Genomic DNA, 6,109 nt, shown 5'->3' on the forward strand with positions numbered 1-6,109 from the left:
CCCTGTGGTTGTCTTTGGTAGAATACAGGAGGAGTTTACCATTGCCGTCTCCCGCGCAGTTGGAGATGATGATGCCTTTCGGCGTCTTCCTACATCGCTGCTGTCCGAGATAGGTGGGAAACATACCAGCGGGGATTCAAACCATCAACCTCTGGCTTGCTAGTCAAGTCGTTTCCCGCTGCGCCATTGGCCCATGCAGAGACTGGTCTGGGCTAGTGTTGGTGCTGCTCCTGCATTCCAGCCCTGAAGCTCCCATCCTAGGTGACCACCGAGTGCTCCTCTCGACAAAGATCCACTGCACCTCACACTGACATATATACTTCTTCTCCAGGCACAGATTATTAATTTCTGCAGTATTTCAGTGCTCTATAAGTGCTTAGTTGCATTAGCATTTAGGGTTGGTATGTTTATGAATAGAACCGCTCCACCATGCCTTTAACAGTGCATGACTGACGCTGAAGTCAATAAGTAAAGCTTTCCCAGCACTGCAGGGCTCGGAAAACTGGCGGGAGGAGAGCTAGTCGTCTTGCAGCAGGCAATGCATTAATTGTCTCCTTTGCTAAGCAGGGGTCTGCCCTAGTTTGTATTTGGATGAGAGTACACCTGTGAAGACTGTAAGATATTCACCTTAGGGAATGGGGCCGCTCTGGGAAGAGCATCAGGTTTCAAGTTCCCCACCCTCTGGCATCTCCATGAAAGGGCTGAGAGAGACTCCTGCCTGCAGCCTTGGAGAAGGTGCTGCCAGTCTGTGTAGACAATACTGAGCTAGAGGGACAAGTGTTCTGAACTCAGTATAAGTCAGCTTCCTATGTTCCCCTGTCCAGCTTGTCCTATGTTCAGCTTGTCATGAAAGTGGTCTGACCATGCTCTGTGGTGAATGGCATGGGGTGCGGACTTCTGTATAGTGTAGTCCAGTTGGAGGAAGAAACATCAGTAACCTTTGCTAGGTTGATGACACAGATAATCTGCAAGCTTGAGTAATGAAAGTCAAGGAGCACAGTGAAAAAATGGGACTCAATCAATGTCAGTCAATCAATTTCTTATTGCACTAGCATTTGGCATAGCTTACTGACAACTTTTTAAAAAGATAAAGTATTGATCCAAAGGCATCCTCCTTCATGCAAAAGTGACCTCCTCTCACATATGTATGAGTTATTATTTTGCACCTAACGCTAACTTTTACTTGAAGGAAATGAAACTAAATCTGCTTGTTCAAGCTCTTGAACAAAGAATGAGAACTTTTTTTATAGTGCACTCATTGCCTGAACTCTCCCATTAGGGCTTACATAAGTGCATCTGGAACAGGACTAACAACTGTTTCCATTCTACTTCGTTCCGTGAATCGAAACCACAGAGTAATAAAAAATTATACTTCAGCATGTGCTGAGTAGATAACCTTCACCACTGAGCAGTTGCAGCCTATATCTACCAACTTAGAATTTCAGAAATACATTTATAGCCAGATGGGTGTATGGGAGAAACCCCTGTTTTCTCAAAAGCAGCTCCTGTTGATTTCAGTGTTTAGGATTGCAGCTTCCATTGCTGTTGGTTCCATACTTGTATTTCCCTTCTAATTTGGATGTTGGTTCTGCCAGTTGTAATCTATCATCTGCAGGTCTAGGTGCTGATTTTACAGCTGAAACACATCCAATTTATTATTAAATTTGCAATCCTATGCATACTTGACTTAGGTTGTAAGTGTTATTCCTTACTCAGGAGTGTGTTCGGTTGAAATAAATGGGACTTCCAAGAATTAGAATCAAGCTGCAAGTGATCAGGGCTGGCCTGCTAATGAGGTTTGGTGAGGTGGCCAATTTAGGCAACAAATTGGAGGGGATACTCTGTGCCTGCCAATTACCTCTGCCCTGGCACCTCCTTACCCAGCAGGTCAGCTGCCACAGCTATTCTCCCCCCGCTCCCTGGCTTTTCAAAAGATGGAGGGGAATGGTCTGAGCAGAAGAAAAGGAGAGTGGTAGTAGGCTAGATGAAGACATTCTAGTCCACCACTGTCATCTCCATTACACTTCCTTTTGCTCCAACCATTCCTCTTCTCCGCCCTTTGAAAATCCAGGGAGCAGGAAGAGCAGCCGTGGTGATGACTAGTGCACTGCCAGGAAGGGAAGAGGAAGGGCACACACTTCTTGGGGGTGGGTGGAGCAAGTGTTGTGCCATGGGGCTGAGGTGGGGGGGGGAGTGATTAGCAGTAGGGGCAGTTGAAGGTCTTTGGGCACCTGAAAAGTGGCATTCAGCTGCCCCTCTGCAAGGTTTAAAGCAGGTCCAGGAGGGCAAGATAGGGTTGCCAACTGTCTTGCATTGTGTGGGATGTCCCTACTTCCTGCAGGGAAATGCTCATCCCATTCTCCTGCTTTTTTACTTTTAAAATTTTTCTCTTTGTTAAAAAAAAAACTTTAACTTTAAAACAGTACGGTGGCGAGAGCTCTCCCGTTCCTAAACTGGGAATGGGCCATGGCTTCTCTGGTGCAGGGGCTCCTTGGGGCATGGGTGCTGGTGAGAGGCACTCTGCAGCTGAACTAAAAGCACTCAAGTGAACTAAAAGTACTCACCGCCACTGACTCACTTTAGGAGGGAGGGACAGAGTGGGAGAGAAGGTGGTGAAAGAGTCCCTTCCTTGCCGCGCCTTTCTCCCAAATGAGATAGACACAAATTTGCTGCTGAGTAAAGAGGCACTTGTTTTAAAGTGGTGATTTTCTTTATTGAGCAGGGGAGAGAGCTACTGGCCCCATCCAGCCCCAGCACAGCATTCTTCCAGTGGCTGTTGTTGGTGTCTGTCTTATGTTTCTTTTTAAATTGTGAGCCCTTTGAGGATAGGGATTCATCTTTCTTTATTTTTATTTCTCTATGTAAACTGCTTTGGGAACTTTTGATGAAAAGCTGTACAGGTGAAACTCGGAAAATTAGAATATCGTGCAAAAGTCCATTAATTTCAGTAATGCAAATTAAAAGGTGAAACTGATATATGAGACAGATGCATTACATGCAAAGCGAGATAAGTCAAGCCTTAATTTGTTATAATTGTGATGATCATGGCGTACAGCTCATGAAAACTCCAAATCCACAATCCCAGAAAATTAGAATATTACATGGAACCAAGAAGACAAGGATTTAAGAATAGAACAATATCGGACCTCTGAAAAGTATACAGTGTACTATGCTTGATTGGCCAGCAAACTCGCCTGACCTGACCCCATAGAGAATCTATGGGGCATTGCCAAGAGAAGGATGAGAGACATGAGACCAAACAATGCAGAAGAGCTGAAGGCCGCTAATTAAGCATCCTGGTCTTCCATAACACCTCATCAGTGCCACAGGGTGATAGCATCCATGCCACGCCGCATTGAGGCAGTAATTGCTGCAAAAGGGGCCCAAACCAAGTACTGAATACATATGCATGCTTATACTTTTCAGAGGTCCGATATTGTTCTATTCTACAATCCTTGTCTTCTTGGTTCCATGTAATATTCTAATTTTCTGGGATTGTGGATTTGGGGTTTTCATGAGCTGTACGCCATGATCATCACAATTATAACAAATTAAGGCTTGACTTATCTCGCTTTGCATGTAATGCGTCTATCTCATACATCAGTTTCACCTTTTAATTTGCATTACTGAAATTAATGGACTTTTGCACAATATTCTAATTTTCCGAGTTTCACCTGTATATCAATATTCATAGTAGTATTCATAGTAGCAAGTAACTTACTTCTCTCTCTGTGAAGGAGCCCACCACCTTCTTCATCAATAAAATGGAAGTTATTTGCTGTAATGTCTCTATTGTCACCCTATCCCATTCTGCCTTCCTTCTGGAATCTCTTGATAAGATGCCCATTCTGCTGCTCTCATCTAATACTTCCACATGCCCTTGATCTTATTCCCAGTCACAATTCCCCTGCTATTCTCCCCACATTCACATGCACTACATTATCAGCCTATCTACTGGCTCCTTCCTTGTTGTGTTCAAACATATTACTGTCTTTCCCATTTTCAACCCCACTCAAAAACCTTTCCCATGATCCACCTTCATTCTTTATCTTACTAGCCAATCTTCCTTCTTCACTTTGCCTCAAAATTTCTAGTGTGTACTGTTCAGTCCTGTATCTTGACTTTCTTCCAGCTCTGCTCTTGGAATTCCCCATTCTGATTTCCACTTACTAAAACAGCCACTGCTAAAATGATCTCTATTGACACCCATCTTCTCTATGCCACATATCTTCTCTGTTCAGTCCTGCATCTCTTCCTGCCTATTCAGTATATACATTTCATAGTCTTATGCTGTCTCAGATATAACATGCCCCAAACCAATCTACAATACTTATCTTATGGCTGTTATCAGATCCCAATCAGATATCCAAAATAAACATTGTCCACTCTTAAAGCTCTCTTTGACCTTATCCTACTCTGTCTTTTGGCCCTTGATTATTGTGTTATAGCCCGGTCTGTTACCTCCACTCCTCCAACTTTCTTGCTCTGTCAGGATTCTTGCTCTGTCAGGATTCCAGTCACTCTCCCTTTTTGTCCTCTATGCATGGAAGAATCTCCTCGAATGTGTACATGCTGTATTGTTCTCTCTGTATTCAACAACAACTTTATTTATGATCAAAGATCAGCTACAGAGCTTTACAATTTAAAAAAAATACACGCACACACTGTTTTATGACTGAGTCATTTGTTGTTGTGTTTTCACCACTGCCAAACAAACCTTAGCTACCACAGAGGTTATAAATTGATTTGTATCGGAAGGAAGTGTGGTATAGAACCCATCCAAGCTGCCTGGATATTTCAACAATAAGGGGGTAATATACAAGCATCCTTATAAAAATAATGAACTTTGTTTTAGTATATGTGCTGCCGAAGCTAGCACAATGAACTTTGTTAGCCGCCGCATAACAAAATATCTGGGTGGTTTGCAACACAGCATATGCGATATTCTACTATTAACTTTGTTTTGATAATCCATATCATTCAACCTCTGAAGAAATACTTGTTTAGCCTGATCGTAAACCAAAGAAATGAGAAACTCTATCAAGAGCCCAAAGGAAGATAACTTCTTTGCAGTTTCAGACTTCCAACTAGACAAGTGCTCATCTATCAAAACTAATGGAATTAGTGCTGTGGGGCCGGTGGGGGGGAGGGGATGAGCCTTGAGCCAATAACTAATTATATACCTCCAAGCTCTCACCTCAGTCTTAGGCATCCCAGTTTGTAATCTAAATACTGAGTTAGACACATATCTAGGATGGTCCTTAGAAGTTTAGTTTCAATTGTCTCTATGACATCCTGACTGATATCAATTCCCACCTGCGCCCCATATAAAATTTAGGCCAGGGTTTTAAAGTTCTTTCTCTAAAGTCTGAAAGAGCTTTAGAGCTGCTGGAATTATTTCTCTTCCTTTCATGGAAAAATAGCTTTTAATCGCCATAGAAGTTTTTGATGTCATTTGCATAATGTGCTCAGTGTGGGACTTCCAAATCCTTGTGGAATGGAATACTACTCCAAGGTATTTCAAAGTATGAACCTGTTCTATTCTGTTTCCCTCAACTATCCACTTTTGCAATTTTGCCCTTTTCAGAAATACCATCACTTTTGATTTTTGGAAGTTGATAACCAGCCTATTCTCTTCAATATTGAGTTATAGATCTCAATGCACTTTTAAGTCCAATTGGAGCTCTCTGTATTCTTAAGAAACTGCTAAGAACAATTGTATTTATTGATTTGATTTGATTTGATTTGATTTGATTTGATTTGATTTGTATACCTCCCTTCCAAAATGGCTCAGGGCAGTTTACAATTAAAAACAAACCAATAAACAATAAAGAGCTAAAACAAAAATTTAAAACAATATGACAACAGTTAACAATTTTAAAACAAGAGTTAAACAATTGCAGTAATTAAAACCCCTGAAACTGGGTTAAAATATTTAAACCAATTAAAAAACCCTGGAAAGCCAGGCCAAACAAATACGTTTTAAGGGCTCTCCTGAAGGCTAATAGAGAATTCAAATTACGGATTTCCGCAGGGAGCGCATTCCACAGCCTCGGAGCAGCTATAGAAAAGGCCCGCCTCTGAGTCGCCACCAGACGAGCTGGTAGTA

The sequence above is a fragment of the Hemicordylus capensis genome, chromosome 3 (assembly GCF_027244095.1).
Source record: "Hemicordylus capensis ecotype Gifberg chromosome 3, rHemCap1.1.pri, whole genome shotgun sequence".
NCBI classification, from domain to species: domain Eukaryota; kingdom Metazoa; phylum Chordata; class Lepidosauria; order Squamata; family Cordylidae; genus Hemicordylus; species Hemicordylus capensis.